General features: G+C 44.0%; 1 long non-coding RNA gene across 1 annotated transcript in view; it reads left to right on the forward strand.

Moving 5' to 3' along the window:
• Nucleotides 1-576: 576 nt before the first annotated feature.
• Nucleotides 577-23,700, forward strand: part of LOC135304070 (uncharacterized) — a 77,306-nt gene continuing 54,182 nt past the window's right edge. The window contains exon 1 of the long non-coding RNA XR_010365501.1: nt 577-740. This is a non-coding gene — a long non-coding RNA (uncharacterized LOC135304070). The remainder of the gene's footprint in view (nt 741-23,700) is intronic.

Consider the following 23,700-nt stretch of genomic DNA (forward strand, 5'->3'; position numbering starts at 1 on the left):
GAATAAAATTTGTTTGCCCTGAAAAACACTACTGCTATTAAAGAAGCATGTGGCATCAAGCCCAGATCACCTAGCAGGAGTTAATCCAACACTTGTAGCTGCACCAGTACTGCTGAAACGAGTGCTCAGTTGCTAATGAGCTGCTTGCCAAGCAGCATTGCTGCCATCTGAAAACCTTTCTGGTCCTTGGCATCTCCCTCTAAGAGAGATATGAGTTGTACAAACCCAGAAAATTATCTTCATTATGTCAGATTAATTCTGCACATAGTCCAGTGTTTTAGCCTACTGTAAAACTAGAACTATCTCTATGTAAATATACTAAATAATTATCTGAAATTTGCCTTGGTGTGGAGGTTTGGAGTTTTCCTTCTCCACTCCTCTGTACATCCTCAGCACCAAATGTTACTGACTATTCTGGAGGGGGAGGTTTAGCAGCATGAGGAATTTGTAATAGAAATCAAATATTAGTACAAGCATGTGTTTGGTCCATAGGAGTGATGACAGAGAATAATCTACTGTTGGAATAAGAATGACAAGCATTTCTAAAATTGGACCATGAAGAGGGAATAGTGAGTCATGATTGTAACCACTGTCTTTGAATTTTGCTTTTTAACCACCTGCTATCTGTTTGTTTTGTGGTGGAAAAGGCACGGACACAATAATTCCCTCATACAGGATGTGATGCAGCAGCACTTCTGAGATCTGAGCCTGTGGCTTTCCCCAGGATCCTATTTAATAAGGTATTGGCAAGCAATTATTTTAATTTTGATTTACATCCCTGAGAGTTATTCCACTCTTTCCCCACTCCTTAAAACCCAAGCCCACCTTGATGAAGCCCACAGGGTTGCTGTCCCTCTGACAGCTTCTTCTTTGGTGACGGGCACTGCAAGTGTGTTTTCCCCAGCAGAAAGATGCAGGCAGGAGAGAGGGTGTAGAAAGTTCAGGGCATAAACCTGGTGAGAAACCATGAACACAGGTGATACTCCAGGGTACAGCTATGTGGCTGTACATGGATGGTTTTGTGATTGGTGTTTCTCTCTTGCTGCTTTCAAGGGAATTATTCTGGGTGAGGGATTTTTATCATGTCAACTGGATTCAGGACAACATGAGAGGAGAAGAGGATGGAGCAGCAAGCAGTGAAAGGAAAGTGCTTTCCATGGTGTGGGAGATGAAGGTGGCAAGGAGAGGGGCCTGTGTGGATGGGGTGCCTTGCAAAGTTTAGGTGCCAGCACTGGGTGGTTCTGTAAATCTTACTGCTGCTGCCACATGCATAACATGATGCTATTTTAGGAGAAACCTGGGGAACCAGATACAGCCAAGATGAGAGGTGGATACTGTGCCCATTGGTGTTTCTGGTGTTGCATGTCAGCATCAGTCCATGACACAGACACCTAATCCAGCATCACAACTGGAGAGAGCAAATGCCACCATGTTCCCAGGAATATTTTGGAGTTCCTGCCATTAAAGATTGCCTTAAGTACAGACGGGATCAACTGGCCATAGCTCAATTTTAATGGTGCAACAGTGACAACCAGTGGCCAGCTGGGCTAATCCGGGATCAGTGCCATCCCTCCAAACCAGAGCTGGGATCCTTGGGGGTCAGGCTCCTGGGGGCCTGGAGTCACACTGGCACAGCTCTCTCCAGGCACTGAGAGATATCCCACTACAGAGGCTTCTGAGCATGGCAGGCTTTGATGTTTCCATCTTCTGGGTCATGATCCCACATTGCTAATGGGCGAAATGTTAGTGTAGCATTTTGGGACTGACTTTCTGCTACTGACCACTCAGCTGCCAGAACAAAATTTGAGGACATTTGGTGTAAATGGGTGGAGAGGACAGAGCACAGGTGGGAGATGGGTTAAGCCTCTAATGATACCAGTTTATATTTGGAGTTGTGCCTCACCTCCAAAAACTTTTATTTCCTTATTGCACCCTGTTCTGCCTAAATGGACGTGATCTCAGGCACAGCACAAAACAGTGCATGGTTGAATGTCTCATGTAAGACTTTGTTTTTCCCTCTCCTCAAACTCAAAGAAATCATTTAGACCCCAAAGTGCTTGTCCTGCGCTTTGTGTACAGAGAAACCCATGGCTGACCAAACACTTTTATTGCGAGAAAAGCAGAAATTCCCCTGCCTGCCTCCACCTGGGCACTGCTGCATCCCACTCACAGCATCCCAAGGACTCAGTGCTGCGCCTAGCACATCATCCTAGTGCAGTCTTTCCCCTCCCAAGAGAAGTTTGGGGCTGTGTGGGAGCTGGCGGGGCTTGAGGTCCTCCTGCTCCTCCACGTCTGCCATCTGTTTTGGGCAGGCCTTGGTCCCTTTCCCAGGGAGGTGACAGCATCCCTTCCCAGGGCCACTGCAGGGAGGGCACATGGGGGAGGGCAGCATTTGCTTTTTGGCAGTTCAAAGGCTGCTGCTCCTTGTTGCTGCTCTCAAATCTGTCGATGACACAGATGTGGATATGTGGTGATAGCACAAACTGTGGTTCTGTAAGCAAGGGTCTGAACAGCTGGAGGACTGCCAGTAAGGTGCCACTTGCAAGATCTGGACATTTGAGAATTTAGGATAAAGGTAAGACCCTTGTGAGCTGGCCCAGGCAGCCCAAGGTTATTGACCCTCCTTGTGCAGTGGCTGGTGTTGGGTCAAGCTGTCCCAGAGGCACCTGTGATGCCCTATAGGGGGTCTCATTTTGGACATTTTGGGTCTCAACAGCTAAATTTTTCTGAAACCCAAAAAGCTTTGGGGAAAACTTTTTGGTCTTTCTTGTCCCAGTGCAAATGTGTTGTATGCCCCAGTTTGGTGAGTTGCAGCTACCAGTGGTATGATGCTGATGTCCCACTGCAGTGTTGGTCACCTTAACTGAGACCGACTCATTTCATGGAAGTTTGTAGTTTATAAGATCTTAAATTGTGTCCTCCTTAGCCACTTTGACCTCTGGGTCCCTTTGAAAGAATTCTGGTTTGTCTTGAATGTTTAAATTTAATAATTAATTTAGAAACTCAAGAGTTTGGGCTACAGGAGCATCCGGGCACGACGTGGAGCTGCTCCGCGGTGGGGAGAGTCCGAGCAGAGCGCAGCCAGCGCCGGGATGTGCCCTGGGGCTGGGGTGCCGGGATGGAGCCGGGGGGAGCCGGGATGGAGCCGGGATGGAGCCGGGAGGGAGCCGGGATGGAGCCGGGAGGGAGCCGGGATGGAGCCGGGATGGAGCCGGGATGGAGCCGGGATGGAGCCGGGGGGGAGCCGGGATTGCCGGGCAGCACGGCCCCCTCTCCCCGCGTGCCCGGGGCAGGACCTGCTCTCTTCCTGCGCCTTGTTTCCCTCACCAGACTGGGCTACAAGGAAAAAGTAAAACAGGAGATGAAACCCTTTTACTTCTGTTTGTTAATCTTTCTTCTTCTTTCTTTCTCCTTTCTTTTTTTCTCCCCTTTCTTTCTTTCTTTTTTTTTTTTTTTTTTTTTTTTTTTTTTTTTTTATTAGCAGGGCTCCTTTTTTCTCTCTCTTTTGCCTCAATAGAAAGAAAAAAAGTTTTGTCAGCACTCCTGTTTCTTTTGTTGTTTTCTTTTTCTCAGAAGTCTTTTCTGCTTTTATCCTAATCCCAGGCATGCATGAGGGAACAGTTGTGCTCTGTTGTTTGTCTGTTCTGGTAGTTTTGAACCAGTAGGGCTCCTGCTTTGTTCTCTTTATTTTCTGAACACAGAAAGGTAAAAGAGTAGGAATAGCGATTGAAACTCTTAAGAAGAGAAACCTTCGATATTTATTTAGATTTAATTCATTTTTTGCCATGTTGGTAATAATTAAGGGATGATGACAAATAAAAAAAAAAAGAGGGGGGAAAAAAGGAAAAGGAAAGAAACCTTTTTTCACTCCCCTGAGATCAGAGTTTTGCTACCCAGAGCATTTTTGACTTGTACCTCTTGAGAGGCACGTTTTTAACTCTGTTGTCCAATTTATTCACTCTCTGGAACCAGACAACAATTTAACATATGCCAGGGTTGTTTTTTTCCCCTAAACACAGAATTACTCCTTTGTAGATCTGCCTTTATGATTTGAAAAGCAGTGTTAGCCTGGTTTACCTGATGTGATGTCAGCCTGACTTTCAAGTCACATCTCAGTTTTAAGCCTTATATTTGTGGCTTTAAATGCACTCTGGTGCTTCTTTTTGAGGGGCTTGTGCAGAACTGTCATTAAAGCTTTATTTAAGATTTTCCAGGTATTTCTTTACTAGTTGGGCATGCTGGCTGATAAACTGCCTGAAATGTTTTAAAAAATTAAACTAAAACTAGCATGGATCCATCTGTCTCTGTTTCATTCCTGCAAAACAAACCTTTTATGATTTTGGTATCCAACATGTGCTTGTTCTCCGTTGCCATGGAGATGCTGTAGGCCTGAATTTTTTTTCACAGGCTCTTACGATGAAGTTTTTTTTGAAAACTGTTTTGATTAATTTTTCCTCCACTTCAACTTCTCTCTCACTTAAACTGTTTTCCCCTTTTGTTTCCCACTTGATTTATGGCAGGTCGCTGTCATTTAAATAGATGCGCGTTTTGAAATTCCTTCTTTCTGTTCGAATGCAAAGAAAAAAAAAGAGAAAAAAAATAACCCATGCAAGTCATGCTCAAAGACTTGGTTATTGTTGCTTGTTGGATTTCTGCTCTCTGTGGTTGTCGGGCCTAATTCAAAGTAATTCAGGCTACTCAGTGGGGGCAGTGCATAGCTCCACAGGAAATTATGATAGCAAAAGTCTTCCTGTAGAGCTCTACACTTGGCACTACAAAGTGCCTTGGGCTGCAGTTACCTGAATAGGGTTGAATTAGACCAGACAACCGCATCATCCCACTTCTTAATCTATTAGAGCGATATACAAGTGGCAATTGTTGATTGCAAAAATGGGATTAAGAGGCTCTTCAAGTGAATTGATTTTCTTGTGAGAACAAAAAGAGGAAAGAGAAGGCTCGTTTGAATCACACAGCCAGCAAGTTTCGTGAATGGGTTCCACTCCAAATGTTAGAATTAAAGCAACCAATATTTCCCCATGGAGCATGCAGGTGAGAGGAATAAACTGCCGAAAAATAGAAAATTATGTCTAAAAGTTTGCAGTGCTCTCAACAAATTGTGGCTCTTCCCCCACTCTTCCTCCCTCCCTCCCTGCTCCGGGCAGCAGAAACAACAAATCCTTGTTTCAGCAAAACACTTCATTGCTCTTCATCAGCCTCTGCTTATTGTTCTTTAATCTTTATTTTTACCCACACATTTCACTTATTTATTTTGCTTTATCTCCGGCAAGAAATAGGGTGAGAGAACAGCTGCTTTGACTCCTACTGGTTTTCCCTGAATCTTTCCACTTCTTTCTTCCCCCCACCAAGACCAAAGCCAGTGCCATGTCTCTCCCAAGGGATCTCCAAAATCTGTTGCTGGCATTGCTCCAGAGCAGCACCCCACAGGGATTTCACCCTGTCCCCCTGGTGCCTGCTTTTTCCCTCATGGCTACTGTTTTCCCTGAAACCACAAGTTTTGTGTGTCATAAATTTCCCATTAACCTGAGTGTGTCGTCCCCTGGGAAGAGCAGAGGCTGGCATCTACCTTCACTGGGATGGGTCCTGCTATTCATTTTTGGACAGTTCTCAGTGATGCTGGAAATCCTTTCACCTCAGCTGGAAGACAAGCTGGTACTGGGCTTCATAGCAAAGGTAGTGGAAGGCCAGTCCTGCCCTGGGTGTACTGGAGAGCAGTGCTCAGGCAGGGCTCACTGTCAGCAGTGTGGAGAATAGAAATGACACCCAGCAGGAAAAAGGAGCTGCTGGAGCAGATGGAGGGAGCCTGGTGCTGTTGTTTGCCTTGGGAAGGGACAGTGGGGAGGGTCCTCTCTCAGACATAGGGATGAGAATCCTCCCCTCCCACCATAAAAGCATGAGATCTCACCCTGGGTGCTGGCTCCAGTGCAGGGGTGAAGGGGATGAGCAACTTTCAAGCGGGCTTCAAAGATTTTGGGGCAGGGAACAGTCGGCTGACCTAGACCTTGCTCTGTGGGTTGGAGGGTACATGCTCCTCCTCATCATGTTATCACCAGCACGTCTGTTCAGGCTTGCTATGGAGTTGATTTGCCCTTTCTTTAAATTTGCTATAGCAGCCTTGTTCCATCAGCTGGACCCTGCTTAGGATGGGGCTTGAGAAGTGTCTCAGAGCAGAAAGGATTGATGGAGTCGCTGCTGTGAGCTGGAGGGGGCACGGCCACCAGGGAGGCTCTCACATGATGTTTTGGGAAGGGGCAGAAGTAAATTTGGAGCAAAAGCACTATCTCAATGCTTCACTTAACAATTATTTTTTATTTCAGGGGATAGTTATGTTGTTGCAAAACTTTTCTTTTTGGGTAGGTAATTGTAGGATAGGCATGAACGTTTATGGCATCAGAGACTCCTCTTGCACCTCAAGAACCCCCTATGTGTGTTTAGAAGTGCTGCAAATCCAAATGAAACAAGACCAAATGTGCCTCCTTTGGGAGGTTGCATTCGTACTTCCCTGAATCCTTCACCATGAGCAGCCACTTTTTCTTTTCTTAGCACATTCCAGCCCTTCCCACCTCAGCTCTCACAGTTTTAAGGGGTGCTGTTTCCAAACCACACTTGCATGTGTTTCCTTTTTTCACCTCTTCTGCCCCATGGAAAGATTTTTCCCAGGATGCCAAGGAGCACCCACTGAGTGTTAGCATCCATGAGGAGCAAGCAGGCACAAATTTTTCCTTTGCAACAACATCACCAACTCTAAGTGTGACCCGGTAATTGCTCTGTATTTAATTACCCAGGATTGCACCAGGTCCGTGTGCTGTATTTGCGTGTGTGCTATCAATTATGTCATAATAAATGAATTTCCTTTTCAGGATTCCCTGCAGCCGATGGCTGGGCTTCTGTTCCTCCTTGACTGTTCTGACTTTGAACAGGTTTATTCAGCTGTTGTCTGCTAAGCCCTACAGAAAAGAACAATAGCTTCTGATCTGCCTTTTATGGGTTATTGGAAACTGGTGGTCCGCACTACAGCTTTGGTCAGTGATTAACCAGAGTGAAAACAAACTACACAAGGCTAAGTTGATGTTGGAGGAGGAATGAACCCACTTCATTAAGGCTTTAAGAGGAAACCTTTTCTTCTTCAATGCTTGTTCACAACTTTTCAGGTCTCTATTTAATCACGTAATTCTCTCTAAGTAGGAAGAGAAGCTTGCCTCACAGCGAGAGGTCTTTTGCCACATGACAACTTAGAAAGATAAATTATATATAAATATCTTCATGGTTTTGTGGAAAGGAAACTAAATTCAGTTTCACTGCATGCAGCTAATTTACCGGATTCTTAGGTGCTGTGGGCATCCCATGTCCATTGCAGGTAGAGAAATTTTTGCTGAAATTGCCTTAACTTTTGGTGAGAGTCTGTGTGTGTAGGGTGAGCAAATCATATCTGATCAGTGCCAGACACAGGCAGCTGACAGGGGCCGAGGGCAGATGAAGAGGCAGCAATAATAGCAACCCTCCTTTACAGCCACTGAGAGAAAATGGAAGTGCTCCTCAGGGTGGGGTTTGTTACATCTTCTGGACATATTGAACCCTCCTGCATACTCGGGTGTGTTTGCTGTTGGCAACCCAGGGAGCAGAAATGAAAGACAGGAGATTTAGGGTGGATGAATTTGGTGCTGGTGAACATGATGAGTGACTCCAGCCCGTGAGGTCCAACCCTCGTGCTGTGCTGGGTAATCACACAAAGTGCATCAAGTTGAGGCAGCCTCTGGGCTTTTGTTTAGTGTAATTTATTATTTAATTTTTTTTAGTATGCCAGTTAATTATGGTTTGGAGAGCATATGACTTTGACCCAAAGCACAGCCTTAATAAATCAACCCGCTGGCTTCTCTGTGGGTATCCAGCAGCAGCAAACTCTGTTTTTTTCTAGAGCCCCTGCTTTTCCAGCACTGCAGGCAGCAGCTCCTCCTGGCTATCAGTGCACACCCAGGGAGGATAACATGGATACCCTGGGAAACGCAAGGGAGCTGCTTGCTGGTCACCTTTAGCAATTCCTGGTGCACAGCAGAGATCTTCATCAGGTAGATGTCTGAAATGCTAAGGGGTATGTGTTAAACTGGTGCTTGTGGCATGGGTGTGGCTGGCCCAGGCTCCTGTTCATCTGTTGGAATAAACAGGGATTTGTTTGGGGGCCAGGATGAAGTAGGTTGCTGTTGAATGTATGCAGGCCATACATTCTTCTGGTCTTCTAATTTTCCCCTCTAAGAGCTCCAGTGGTGATATGTAGGAGATTCCACTGAGCAGAGATGACTGTACCCCTGGGCACCTGCTGCAGGCAGGGCTGACCCACCTGGGTGCAGTCTGCCTTCCCTGCAGTTCACTCAACACCCTGAAACTCCCCATTCAACACTCCAAATTCAGCAGGAATCCTGGATCTGAGTGCAGCTGTGCTCGCAAGATCTGGGGGCACAGAGGCAGGGCGAGTCCCTGCATGCACCCCAACACCTGCAGTTTTTCCAGGGCTGCTCCCTCCTCCTGCCAGCCTGAGTCAGTCCTGTCCCTGAGCACTCTCCCAGTCTAACAGGCTGGATGTAGCACTGCCCTTCCACTTGCCTCAGATGATGCACGTTGCTCCTTTGCACCCATCTGTTAAACTTTGTGAGCACAGCACGGACCTTGATGAAAGGACATTTGAGGAGGAATCTCTAGTCCCAGTGAGACAGAAGATGAGCAAGGAAGTGTGATTTTGCTTGGGGCTCTCTCCACACATGGAGAAGCCATGGAAAAGGTTTTGCTCTGCTCTTGGTGCAGGAGTGCACCGAGAAAGGATGGACCCATCTGGGCTAAGAACAGAAAAATCATCACTCCATTCTTGTGGGAATGATGACTGCAACTAAACAGGTTGGGAAATAAGGGAACAAAGAGGGTAAAACATATGTAGAGATCTCCCATTTCTCATGAAATCAAGAAAAATAATGGGTGATCATTTCCTCCTTAAATTAAACAGCAGGGGCACAATTTTTCCTCCAAAGATTAATTGTGAAGCATGATTGTCCATAAAACTATCATTTTGTTTTCTCCAGGTGTTTTCTAAATTGATTAATTTTGGGTGCAGAAATGTTTAAATATTTCATTAGCTGAATTCTTTGAACTCCAATTAGAGAATCCTGTTGAAATAATTCAATGAAGTGCTTTGGTATGAGTGGAGGATGGAGGGGCAGTAAAACTGGGGTACTGGGATGGGAGCAGCCTGGATTTGCAGCAGGTGAGGATCTGTCCCAATGCAGGGTTTGGCTATTAAATTACAGTGCTAAGCTGTCTCAATTAATAATTAAAATGTATATTTAAATAATGCATCAAAGGAAAATGCCTAAATTGCAAACTTGAGATTTTTGGGGTGAGCTCATGTTCAGACTCAGGCCTCACATGTGGAAGGATTTCAGATACCTCATATACCAACATTAAATGGGAATTTCAAAAGCTTTTGCTTTTGTGTTAAAATGATGAAAAGAGATGTAGGAAAAGAGACTGCTGAGCTCCTTGGAGTGTTTGTGAACAAAATAGCACCTTTTTGGGGAAACAAAGACAATCGTTCAGAATCTATCAAACAGTTTATGCCTCAAATACCACAAAAATTGGGCAGCAAAAAGTGTGAGAGATCCTTTAGATGATTCCACCAGGGGGAAGGCTGGGTTGCAGATCGAACAGAGAACACAAGAAGCAGATGTGCCTTGGACAAAAGGATTATCAGACTAAGAGCCATTTGGGAGTCTGCAGCTGAATGAGGAGGAGAAACTGAAGCAGAGTGAGACTTCCAACAGTGTTTAATTTCTGGCACAGAGGTGTCCTTGGAGGCAGTTCAGGGTCTCACGGCACCAAACCAAGACCTGCAGGTGTACCTGGAGGTGCAAGATGCATGCATCATTCCTGCAGTGATGTCCAGTGCCTTCCTGTGCTCGTGGCAGCTGGCACCAATCAGTTCCTGGCTGTAATCAAGCATTCTTGGCTTTTCTCAGAACTTGTGTGGTGCTGGGTGGTTTTTGCTCTCAGACATCTCTGCTGAGCCAGGCCAGTGGCAGAGCTGCCTTGAGCAGGCACTGCCTTTGCTTTGGCTGGAGAAACAGAGGAGTTGGGCTTTCCCAGGATCATGTCCCTGCTCTGCTCCGGGGATGGCACTGCCAACTTTCACCCATCCTGCACGAGCCTAGCACCTTCCCCTTTGGGAGCTTGCAGAGAGGCAAACCTGCCTCCTGCTGTCAGCTCCCAAATCCTCCTCTCCCCGTGCCCGCCCAGGGATGGGGTTGGGTGGCAGTGGCATGCTCAGGCTGGCTGTCACCATCGTTTCACCCCGCCTGTGGGGCTTGGCCACACTGATGTTGGTCTGCTCTGACTCCAAACACAAACTCTCTGGGGCTGAATAGAGGGGATTCCTCAGTGCAAAAGGCTGGCTTTGCCTTCACACATGAGGGATTTGCTCCAATATGCTTTGATGTCCTGCAAGGAAGCTGCTGCAGCATCAATGGCATGTAACACAGCGACACATGTAGGGCCCGAGGGCCCTGGGAGCAGGTTTAAATGAGACCATTGACTCATCCACCCGTGCACATGACTGCCATGGCAGGAGCCCAGCCATCGATTGAGCTGTCAGTGTGTGCCCATGGACCACATCTTGGTCTTTCTGTCCTGTGCAAAAATGACTGGTCTTGGTGCACTGGGCCTGATCCAAGCCTTGGAAAAATATTTGGCTGCTCAGGAAGTGACTGGGGGGTACAGGACCTGTCCACTGTGTGTGTAATTACTGCAGCATGGCTTTCTCAAATCTGTTGAAATGAAATAATTTAAACTGCAAGTTGTTTCCCTCCATAGGTGAGCACTGCACAAAGGAAAAAGTCTCCATTCAAGGTTATTATTACACCCTGGGGCTTTGGAGATGTTGTTCCTAATGGAGAAAGAAGTAGGCAGTGTTTAACCAACAGAGGAAATAGTGTTTAACCATAAGCATGTCTCTCTAATTTCTGCTCACAGTCCTAATGATGAGTGGGTCTGAGCATCAAAGGCAATTTTGCTGAGGCCAAGACCACAGGGATTTCATCCCTTCTACCAGGGGACAAGAAAAGTCACTGCTTTCCAAGGACAGGTTTTTCCCCAGATTGCTGCTGCTAGTCCAGGCTTCTCCAGATGGAGATGGCCTTGGAGGCTGTGGTCCAGCCTGAAGCTGGGAACTGCATTAGGAAATGCACGGTCAAGTGTGAAGCAAGGAACAAGGTTAAGGCTGCGAAGGAGCTGGCTCTGCTAGCTCTGCACCCCCGTGTGATGGGCACCCCCTGTGGCACAGGCTGGCCCTGTGTGCCCTGTGCCCTGCAGGAACCCACCTGCAGGAACCCACCTGCACTCTCCACATGGGCTGGGCAAGAGGAGTGGGGAAGAGTTTGCTGTGGGAGAGTGTTTTTAGCCCTGTTCTCAGACCTTAATTTCATCATGAGAGTGCTTCTCTTAAAATGCAGATGGGGAGCTTCTACTTCTGGGTTGGACACTGTTGTCCTCTGCCACTGCAGGTTACGTGTCCATCAGCCTCTGGCCTCAACAGCCAAAACACAGCATTCCCTATGGAGATGCTCAGTGGAGGAGCTGGAGCTGAAATAAAATCTCCAACTTTTCTGGAGGATGCTAAAGGGGTGAGGGCTGTGGTGGGATGGGGATATGCAGGGTGCAGCTTTGCAGCTGGGATGGGAGGGAAAAGCCAGTGAGTGCTGGTGATGCCCCCTCGAGTGCTTCTGTGCACCCACTGCTTCCTTCCAGGACTCTGGGGACGCTGGAGAGCAGTGGTGGGGCTCTGGGGAATTAGTTACTTGCATTTAACTCACTTCATCTTCCATTGGAAAAATGGCATGCACAAGCATGTATGTAGTTTTCTCTATAATTATATTTTTATATGTGTGTATATATATATATATATATATATATACATATACAATATACACTCTGAAGAATTCTTGTGAATAGGCATCTTGGAGGGTAAATACAGGACTGAAACCAAGGAATCTTAATTTTGGCTCAAATTTTGGCTATACTGTTTCTATAGAGACCAAAAGGAAGCTTTGGCTCCCCCACTCAGCTATTAAAGTTTAGTGCATTGAAAACTGTCTTCATGCTGTGATACCCTTTCACAGAGTAGAATAGGGTCTGAGCTAATCCATGAAAGTTGTCATGCTATGAACTAGTAGTCAAGCTTTTTCCTTTCAATTGAGTCTAAAACTATACTGTACTTCACACTTGATTGGCCCTTCAGATGGCAGGACTCAATATCCCTGCTGGAAATAAGCTCGTCTTCACACAGTGATGTTGAACGTGGAAAGATCTTGTTTCTGTGGCATAATTACTAGCACCGCAATATGAAAGTCGTCAGGATGAGACTTCTTTTTTTTTTTTTTGTCTAATTAATATATACCAAACTTCGCTTTCTTCTCCTCAAAGGCCGGTGAGGTTTGGGTGCTAGCAGCATGCCAAGAACCTGGACCTGGGCACAGGCTCCCGCTTCTGGGGAGCTTTCCTCTCCTCAGTGTTGCACATACAAATGTAGCAAGGCAAAGTTATCATCTGCACACCCGCCTCAGCCTTCCCCCATTGAGTCTACTGTAGCAAAGGTAATGAATGGGTCTTTTTTTTTTTCTCCTTTTTTTCTCTTTTTTCCTTTTCTTTTCTTTTCTTTTCTTTTCTTTTCTTTTCTTTTCTTTTCTTTTCTTTTCTTTTCTTTTCTTTTCTTTTCTTTTCTTTTCTTTTCTTTTCTTTTCTTTTCTTTTCTTTTCTTTTCTTTTTCTTTTCTCTCTTTTTTTAAAAGAATTTTATTATTTTAAATTTTTTTCCTATTGTCTATAAAGATAACGATGTAAAGCAGGGTTTTGCACTGGGGCAATTTTTTTAATGGAAATCAGCCCGTTCCTGTGACCTTAGCTGCTGCTCGTGCGTGTTCTCAGGGGCTAAATCGATCGCAGGGACAGTGGACTGTCATTAAGATGGAGCAGCCATGAGACTCTCGATTAAGACTTCACTAGTGAAAAGTTACTGTATTTTTATGATTAAATTTTTAAACGGGGAAAAATGCCTTGAACTGTATAGACCAAAAGGGGGCACCAAGGTATTAAAAAAAAAAAAAAAAAAAAGCGGTGTTGGTTTGGGTAGCGTTACCTTTGCAAACTCTGGCAGTTTCTACCATGGCTTTCTTGCTTAGTGTAGTTCCTAAACAACCACCACAACAAACGACAAATTTCTCCTCAAAGTTTATGCAAATTCCGAGTATTTTCACTCTTTTGATGTGACTGATTCAGCTGGGGAGGCTGCTTTGGGGATTTCTTCCAGTCTTTTTTTTTTCCTAATCCTCATCAGTTAATTTTTTAAGATTTGTAGAGGTTTTTAAATGTAGAGTGGAGTTGAATGGGTTTTTTAAATTCAGGAGTGATGTTTTAGAGAATAAGCACCAGATTAATTTAGTTACATAAATTCTTAAAGTGCTGTCTTCTTTTTCTGGAGTTATTCATTGTTGCCTGTGTCACTACTTTTAAACGGAAGTTTGCTGTTTCCTTTGGTATGAATTTCTCCTGTACTGGGTGTAGGAGGATTTCTCCTTAGCTGGCCGTGGGATGAAGTGGGGCACAGGTAGGGACGGTGTCCCCCCTCCATTTCAGAAACCAGCTCTAGTTACCAGCAGCCTCATTTGTGCTGCTGTGACCAGGACAAGGCACAGGCACTGGAAGAAATCCTGCCCTGTGACAAACAGGACCCCAAGGGTCTCTTCTCACACTGCCACGAGAAAGGGATGAAAGTGCAGAACAAACCTAAATTTCTTCCATTTTCCATTCCTGTCCTGTAGCCAGATTTGGTTAAAAGCCTTCTCTCAGTGAAAGGCTGCAGCACAGGGAGGGTGCAGAGCAATTGTGTTCTCGAGTCTGGGGGTTTTTCTTCTCTCGACTGCACGGAGGTTTATAGTGCTCAGTTTATAATCTCCATTTTTTTACAAGCATCTAGCACGTAAAATCCCAGTCAGATGATTACAGCTATTTTGTAATCACTGTGTTCTATTTGTGCTTTGCAGCTCTGTTTAAACAAAGTCCTTTCATAAAATTTTCAGATTCAATTATTTTTCACACCAAATTGGAATAAGTTTGTTTTCCTTACTTTTTGAAACCACCTTTATTGGTTTTTAAATAATTTAGAAATGAAAGATGGGGTGTTTTCAAGCACTGAGTACAATGTTTTATAGTTTAATTTGTACTGAGACCTAAGCCTTTTTTTTGTTTTGTTATGTTACCTAATTTATTGGATCATATATTGTATAATGCAAGTCAACTGAATAGCTGAGGTTACATTAATAATTTTGATACATGTGGCTAATTAGTTTGTATTTTCTATGGATCCCAATTAAAGAAAAAAAGCAGAATCTACATATCTAGTTTAGATTTCTGCAATAATGTTAAATGCAGTAAATACCTAAATACAACTATTCATACAAAATTGTGAAATTTACTTTTAAAATATAAATAACATGGTGCTATTTTTTAAAGGACTATCCCTTTGGTATCTCACAATTTGTTCACAATAGAGTACACTTGTCTTATCCATCCATCGTTTAATAACAACACCTACAAAACTGCAGGGCATGAACCTGGTTTGTTCTCCGGTTTAAGAAATGGCATTTTGATCCCATCAGCCACCTCCCAAGAAATGTAAAGTCGTTGATGTTTTGGTAGCAAATGCTTTGTAAGAAAGTGTGGAAAGAAGGAGAGACTTTAAACCGTAAACTATCTCAAAAATTTAGTTGCAAAAATCATTTGTTTGTCTAATTTTCCTCTTGCTGTTTTGCTGCAGTTTTAAATTACTCCATGATCTCAGTATATTAGTACAATATTTTAATTTAGTTTTCCCAACTAACTGGTTCAAAATAGTTTCTGCATTTAAAAGGTTTCCTTCTGCTTTTGCAGTTTACTTTGAAAAATAACCACTAAAGAGCACTAAACATCAGCTATTCATTTCATGATTATGATAATAATAATAAAAAAATAAATTAGAGTCTTTCTATTGAAAGCACTAAAATATTGTGCCTTTACCTTCTGCTGTCCCTGTTTGGCTGTACCCTGTCCAGCTCTGATCAGGTTTTAAAGGTCTGCCATAATTTATTAAACCAGTTAACAAAAATGTGTAGGTAAAGAAAACCCATTCAAACATTAACAGGAACCACTTCAAGCAAGAGCTGCAGAAAGCTGATTTATCTGGTCAAATTCCCTTTCTGCAATGAATATTATTTTGCTCTAGAATAAATGTAAATTTTTTTTTTTTGTGGGAAGCAGAGAGGGAAAAAAAAGATACTTTCTTAGTTTAGCCTACATATCTTGCTGTAATTGCAAAAAAAGGTTTTATCTTTTCATTTCAGAGGCATAGAGGCAAACATTGCCTCTTCTGCTCCCATGTAACTTGGATAAATCAAAAATGAAGATGTATAAAAACTGCAGGCAGAATTTGAAATCTGATTTCTCCCTCTGATTTACAATTATAACCTATCAAAAAGAAAAGATTTTAAAATTGAGTATGCCTCCAATTTTATTTTTCCTTATCCCTCATGTGTGTGCTTTTTAAGCAGTGGGAGGACCTGTGCTGCAGCTTTGGGTGCTGCACTCTGGAGTAAATTATCACCTGAATTTTTAATTGTTTGTAGCACAGAGGAAGGGAAGATTCTTCCTCATGCTACTCCACTGGCATTGGTACCTCACTGAACCCAGCTTCCTTGCAGATGAATGCATCAGCAGAAAACTTTACTGCTGATTTCCCTGTGCTCTGCACGAACGGGAGCAGTTTTTTTGTTTTGTTAAAAAGCAAATCAAGAAGCAAAAAAGGCAAGAAAACAATTTCCAATTCCTTGTTTGGTTAAATGCTAGGGATACAAGTTCTCTGTGCCCGTGGCTGTGTTGGGAGTCTATGAGCCCTGTAAAAGCTGGCATCGTCAGAGTCGTAATCCAGCTGTATTTTAATTTTCAGGGTAGAGCAGAGCATTTATTTGCCGTGTCTCTCGCTGTCTCCCTCCCTAATGTTAGTGCAGAAAGGAAACTTAATCTCTCCAGTGACCCTGCTTCTGTTCTTTAGCTCATAAAAACAAAAAAAAGTCAAGCCACAGGCTCCTATATGTGGCAGATCCTGTAAATTACCCCGTAGCACTGACAGGATAACACCTTCCGGGGAACAGATTTTTTCCCTGGACTCTGAGTTTTATTCCCTTTTGTGAGTTTAAGAGACACTCATGATAGCAAATCCATGTATCTGTATGCACAGTATTTGATCTATAACAAATTGTTTTATTATGGGCAATGACTGGAGATAATTACAATGGAATACAAATTTTTAAATGAATTCCAGGGCGTTGGATGCCTCATTACCTACACTGAGAGGAAAGCTGCTGTATTTCTGGCTGCAAAAGTAGAGACACAATTTAATCAATGCATTTAGAAATAAAGTCCTAATGTCTCGTTCCAAAGTGGGCAAATTAAATGCACAGCAGAGCAAAAATTTTAACATTGTCATATATAATTAGTGACTCAAATGTAGGCAGATATTGCTGGATTTTTTTGCTTACTGCTGATTAACTTAATATTGTTATGGAATGAGGGAAGAAATGGGTTCTGGTGAGGTGGTTAGGACAGGAGCCTCAAGTATGAGCTAGATTTGGTGGTTTTATAAAAATGTGCAAAAAAAAAAAAAAATTGCCATTCCTTTCTGCTCCTTGCTTTGACACTGCCTAAATTAAATACAGAGTTGCATTGGCTTTGCACGTTGTTTTTTGCTCGTTTGACATTTAATACTGTTGTATCAGGACCGCTCATCTCAGCTGAGATTCTGAGAGGAAAATATGCAATTTAGACCAAATGTGTGAGGGGCTGTCTGAAGCAAGTGCTGTGCAGGGAGCAGGGGGAGTTTGCCGGGCTGTAGAAGGCAGCTTGCCCCAGGATGTGGCTGGGGAGCGCTGCTGCCAGCACAGCCCCGGCACCTGGGCAGGTCTGCGGCCCCACTCCCTGCAGCCTCTTCGTCCTGTAATTGGCACTTCCTCGTGCAGATGGGTGAAACGTGCTCTCTCCATACAACTCTCATTAATCTTGTGCATAAAGTATACTTTTTAATGTTTATTGTAAGCCACAGAGTTCTCTGGGCTTTTTAGTATCCCAAGTACTGCAACACTACCACATTCAATAAATGTCATGTTATTGTATGTCTGAAGTTCAAAAAAAAAAAAAAAAAAGCGAAGGGGGGTTTAGTTGCAATCTGTAATTAAATCCAGCGGTAAGTATTTCCTGAATAGCACAGACCTTTCACACTCTGTTACCTAATTCTTTACAGGTGATTTTCTCCCCAAACCCCCCTCCTCTTTTTTGGCACTAGGAAGTCGTAGTCATAGCAAAACTGGCTGGATTGCAGAGCGAGAAAATGCTCTGTTGTCTCATAGTGAAATTGGTAAACGTGATGGCTAGTCCTTAGGGTGAGAAAGTAACTTCATATTTAGTTTTTCTTCCATAAGAAGTGATGGAAAGGATTTGAAAATAATTATTTGTATTCCAAAATAACCCTCTTTTGGTTGAAAAACAGCTTGGTGCAACGCTGCGTTTTCCCCTTTTGTGTCAGAAATGGTGGAAGGCGGCGTGGGGGTTTCCCCTCCCCGGGGCACCGCGGGCAGGGGGGCTGAGCGGGGTCGGCACAGGGGAGCCCTTCCCTGGGGAAGGGTCTGCCTTTCCCCTCCGGCCTCCTCTGCTGCAGGAAGAGCTCTCCCAAGCGAAACAACCTACACTGGGAGGAGCTTTTTGTGGCCAGGCTCATCCATTCTTTGAAAAAGTGGCCCTTTCCCCCCACTCCCTGAAGAATAAAGTGATGCAAAGAAATACAAATGGCACAGCAATGACTTGGGCTGTTACATGCAGGTCTGATTTGATATATGAGGTCAGTTCCTGTAGGATAATTCTGTTCTGGTCTCCTTCCAAGCTTTGTGCTGAGCTTCTCATCCAGTGTTTTGATATTCTCTTCTGAAAACGGAGCAACTCAAGAGTCAGTTAAAACCATATTTCTTCCAGGCAAATAAATGTATAAATGCTCCCCAAACACACTTGCAAGCAGAAATGTCATCTAGTGTTCTCCAGATATTTTGATGTTGACAGAATATCATTTTGCATTGACAAATATGGAAATTTAAAGTAATGATGTGATGCAGCAGCCTTCAAAACAGTAGATAAAAATTCAACAAAATTTATTTAGTGTTGATAGAAAAGGTTGTTTTAATTTGGGGGGGGGAAGCAATTACACCAGTATAGTGATGTTCCTGACCTCTTGGTATCATTCTTTGTGCAAGGGTTTCCCTGCCAGTGATTGCCATAAATGCCACTTCTCTTATCTTGTGTTGGCCACCAAAACACGTCACATGGGAGTTACTGCATTTCCGTGGCTTGGGAGCAAAAGTGTCTCTTTGAAGTCAACAGCTCTTGGAGAAACTAAGTCACATGTATTTTTTCATAATGAATGGTGCAGAAATTCCTGCTTGCCTCAACACCACCATTACGACTCTCTCCAGGGCTGTAGCTGTGGATGGTGCTGCTGAAACAGGACTAGGAGTTTGGAGAAGGGGCAGACATGGTGTTCATAGCTTCCACCTGGGAACAAGGAAAGCTGGCACTTTGGTATTGCCTCAGCTGGGCTGATTTGCCTCTTGGGATGCTGGGGAGCCCCCGAGCCTTGTGAGACTGTTGGAGGAATACAGTGTCATTGCTGAGCAATGGACAGCTTTACACTGGCTGCTGTGAGAGCAAGAGTAGCTGGCTCAGAGCAGCCACCATGTGTGCAGGAGGTCCTGGGCAGCTGCCGCGTGGTGGGGCAGGACACCGCCTGCCCTGCTCTGCAGCTCTGGGTGGTTACAGCAGCGTGCAGGACTGAACTCCTCTGCAGGAGCTATGCTCTGTGTGTCACTGTCTCTGCTGCTGGCTGCGTGCTTTCTGAAGGGCCTGGCTACGTCAAAACTGTCATGAGGTGTTTTGCCCCACGAGTGGCCCGTGCCCTATAAGAGACTTTGCCTGCAAATCAGGCTGAAGATCAGCTGGTAACAAACACCATTGGTGCTGTGTGGGTGCAAACAAATGACAGTCACAAAGCTCTAATGAAGGTGACTTCTCTTGACTTGGCCATGGTTTGGGTAGCAGTACCTCTTTCCTCTCCAAAATGCAGCTGCTTTCCATTTCCTCAGTGGCTACAAACTGTAGTGCTCACTCTCTGGGAAGCAGCCTATCTCTTTGTTGTGTCAACAGAGCCCAAATAGCCCAACCAATGTATGTAGGATTGGAAAATACAATCAAGGGGTTGAGTGCTTTGCTGTATCTGTTCTCAGCACAAAGTGAAATTATCTCATCTGCACTAAACCTACTCATTTACACTTTGCTTATCTGCAAATTCCATAATTTTTCTACTTTCATTGATTTTTTCAACTTTTATTAGCAGTGATCAACAGCAGAACACTGTACAAGCCCTCCTTTTACTCCAACTTCATTACTTTTACAAAATAGACTGCAGCCTGCTTAATCGAAGATGCTTTGCTCAGAAGAATTATTGATGATTAAAACCAAGCTACACTTGTTAAAATAAATTCCTTGAGTACCTTTTGAGAGGCAGCAGCCCTTCCTCCCCAGAGCAGTTTCCTGCCATGGCAATTTGCACCACATGGGGACTTGCAGTGGCACAGCAGTGCTGCTGGAGGCCCTGTGATGCCACGTGGCAGCTCTGTGCAGGAGGGTGTGGGACTGATTTGAAGTCTCATGTTTCCTTGTACTTTACCAGTATTACATCAGCTGTGCACCTAGTCAATCTTCATTGATAGAGGAGGTTGATTTGCTCATTGGATGCAGAGCTCGGGTGCCCCAGGGTTGCCTCTTGTCCATGTGGTGCCTCTGGGTTTTGCACGTGGGTGCAGGAGTCAGCTGGGAGCTGGATGGAGATGTGGGGAGCTCCTTTTTGGCTGTGAGAGGAGGTGGCATGAGGTGGCACACAAGAGCTTTTACTTTCATTAATAGTGTGGAAGGAATTATACTCATGAAATTTGCTTCACATCTTCCACTTTCTTAGAGTAATATGTAAACAAGTGATTGGACTTGATGATCTCAGAAATCTTTTCAAACCTTAATGATTCTGTGATTTTTTGGAGAAGCAGAAAGCAGCTGGAGACAGATAGTGAGAGAGTGATGCCTGGAGGGCTGTATCTGGGGACATCTGTCAGTTCCTGCTGTGGGAGTAACCAGCTCGCGCACTTTCCTTGGCATGGGATAGTTCCCCCATACCTGAACACATTGAATTGTTTATATTGGAAAAGCCCTCAAAGCCCTCTGAGAGTTCAGCATTAACCCAGCACTTCCAAATCCACCACTGACCCATGAAGAGCCACATCTTCACATCTTTTAAATTCCTCCAAGGACGGTGACTCCTGAGCAGCCTGGAGTGCATGACACTCACCTTGGTGAAGAAATACTTTCCAATACCCAATCCAAACCTCCCCACACGCCATGCTTCATCTACAGCGTGGCTCATCAGAGGTGTTTTTTGGGGAGCAGTCAGTTTTATTGCCAGATGCAGTGTTGGTTATACAGAGATGGGTGTGTAAAGGACTTTGTGGTTTCTGAACTACCAGCAGTGTGTTCACAGCATATATGGGGAAAAAGTTACAGGCAAAGCAGAACTTGCAGATGAAGTTGCCTTTTTAGACTAAAGCAAAGGAAGATGCAATACCCACAGGTATTAATTGTGCTTTCAGTGTTTCTTCTTGGATAAAGGTTTAAAGCACAGAGGGACCCTCTGACAGGCAATCACAGGGGTTCACATCTTGAGGAGACTCTTGTCCCCTTGCAGAGAGGTATCTTCAGCAGTGTGTCCTGGGTGTATGGGACTCAGTAGCCTCTGTCTTGCTGCAAAGCAATGCAAACCCTGAGAAATTCAAATTTCCCATCTTGGCAGAGAGTGCCTAAAGCAATGGGAGCACCAACTCTAAACAGAAAGAGCAGCAGATTGCTTTAGAGGAACTGTATTTTATCAGGCAAAATTAAGTCTTTTAAAAAATAAACAAAAACAAAAAAGCAACCAACCAACCAACCAACAAAAAAAAAAAAAAAAAAGAAAGAAAAAAAACAGAAAAAAAGTAGTAGTAAATTAAACATCCTGGGGAATGCAGTAGAGGTAATGCAATAACTTAATAGAAAAATTAACTCGAATTGGACTGCTCCTGTCTGGATTGAAAACTGGCTGGAGGAATGTAAACAAAAGAATACAAGAAACAGGATTTGGCTGAGGGGTGGGTCTGTGTTGCTGCAGACACACCAAGGGTGTGTCCCTCTGAGCGGCTCCCTGATGGTGGTACAGGATGCAAAGTGGGCAGGGGTACCCTGCATGGACGGGTACCCATGACACAAAAAAAAACCATTCTGAGGAAAACCCTGGCTAAAGAATTGAAGAAAACCAGCCCCTCATGTGTGAGCTCAGTAGGAGGAAGGTGACAGAGGAGATGGGAGCCTCTGGGAGTGGTTGGCAGGACTTGGAAGCATAAGGTGAGGTAGAATGCAGCTGTGAGGGGTGGCCAAAGCCCTTCCAAAATACCTGCCTGGTGAGTCAGCCAGTCACACCAGGACCCTGTCAGTGAGGTGGGATTTCACTGAAATGCTAGTAATGCCCATGAACCACCACATCAAATAGAGCTTTATTTTTCCTCCTTCCCAAACAGAAGTTATCAGTTGGAACCAGATGAATTTTTTTCTGTAGGAATTTCCAAGCAGGGAATGCCAGGCTACCTTGCTGTAGTCAGAGAGTTGATGATCTCCTCATGAATTTTTTGCTTTTTCAGACACACAGAAATGCAGCCTTTTTCCTTCTGATGAGAAACATTTGCAAGGAGAAGAGTTCAGCAGACACTTGTTGTTGAGCAGTTTGAGGGGCTGCAGCATAATGTCCTGAAAACTTCACCCACTGTCCTCACTGAGACACTGCAGATGCACACAGATTATTTCCATGTTCTCCTTTGTGTACCTTGGTCACATTTATTTTTTTAATGATGTGTGAGTTTGTTTTCCCCTTTTTTCCTTTAATAACATTTATTTCATTTAGAGCTGTTTTGAAGTAATAGACACCTTTCTAGGTAGAGGCTTCTTACATCGTATAAGCCCATTTATCAAAGGCAGGATTTGCTGCTGTTGTTTTTCTATTAGGGAGGAATTACACTAAGCCTGTAGCAGACATTTTGTGTTACCATGGCAGCCCATATTTCCTACAGGGTTGTGACCTCTAATGACTACAGTGGAAAGCTAGGAAAAATGGGGACTCTTTGAAGATTAGTAAATAAATGCATACTTATGCAAACTATCCAAGAGATGGCTAAACTATAAGAGAGGGAATGGCAGGATTCAGAACACTGAGTAAGTGGATCTTTGTAAATACCTGTGTTTTTTAAAAATCACCTTTCATTTCTCCATGCTTTTAAAAGGCTGTTTTGTTTCCATCAAAGTGGCACACCAAACACATTTTCTGCATAGGGTTCATATTATTTTTCATGTAATGTAAGGAAAATACAGAGTTCAGAATTTCAGCAAAAGATGTTTCTTACCACCTAAATAATTCCTTTTTTTATAGCCTTTTCAAATATTATTGCCATCATGATTGAATTTTCAGTGTTCTTTTAGTTCATCATTGCTAGATAAAATAAGGCAGCAGAATGTACTGAACTTTTAAACAGACATCTCAGTGGGAGCTGTCTTTATTCTTTTAAAATAGCGTATTAAAAAAAAGTCTCTGTTTTTAAAAAGAACAGATTGATTTTTACGTATGGGATTTAGTAAAAAGGAAAAATTGCATCAGTCGAGTAGTACACAGTACTTGTTTTGGACCATTAAAATACCTACAAAAGGTGTTTTATAGTATTTGTTTGTGAATTTTAAATGATCCTGCATTGTACTCTGCAGTGATCTCCTAAATTGTATGAAGCCTCTGTAGACGTGCTGGTGCTCTGTGCATCTTCAGTTAATGACCCTTTTCATGTAAGCACAGCTGTTGCAATGTAAAAAAATAAATTAGCAAAATGTGCCTCTTCTCCCTGCAGCTTCCCTTTACTTTTCTGTGGATTTCAGCATTTTCCCCTTCAGTTAGTAACCTTCCAGACTCCTGCAGCCCAGTTGTGTGGTTCCAGACTCTCTCCCATCCATGCTGTCAGCAGAAAAGGAGCAGATCAGGGTCTTACAGAGCAAAACCATCAGCCAGATCCTGAATCTCCTGTCAGGAATACCAAGGTCAAGACAACACTACTGCTCCTTACTGTGGGCGTTGTAACCCTGTTCTCTGCCTTCAGAAAACAAAACAAGCCCTTTGCAGAGAACCCCACAACCCTTGGCTTTCACAGGGCACTGGAGTCCCTTGTGCTGGATCTGCAGTGCAGCCAGGTGTGGGACCCCCCACCACAGACTGGGAGGCACTGGGAATGCGTCACCCTGGAGCTGATCTACCCACTGTGGGAAGTTCTCTTTCTTCTGGAAATCATGGAGGCTTGGGGACACCAGGAAGGGCTGGAGAGCAGTTTTGTTGTACCCTGGAAGACACAAAACTGATATCCACAGGGATATGCCCTGTTCCCAACAGGCTTGACTCTGTGACAGGTTG

Source organism: Passer domesticus, chromosome 7, assembly GCF_036417665.1.
Source record: "Passer domesticus isolate bPasDom1 chromosome 7, bPasDom1.hap1, whole genome shotgun sequence".
Lineage (NCBI taxonomy): Eukaryota > Metazoa > Chordata > Aves > Passeriformes > Passeridae > Passer > Passer domesticus.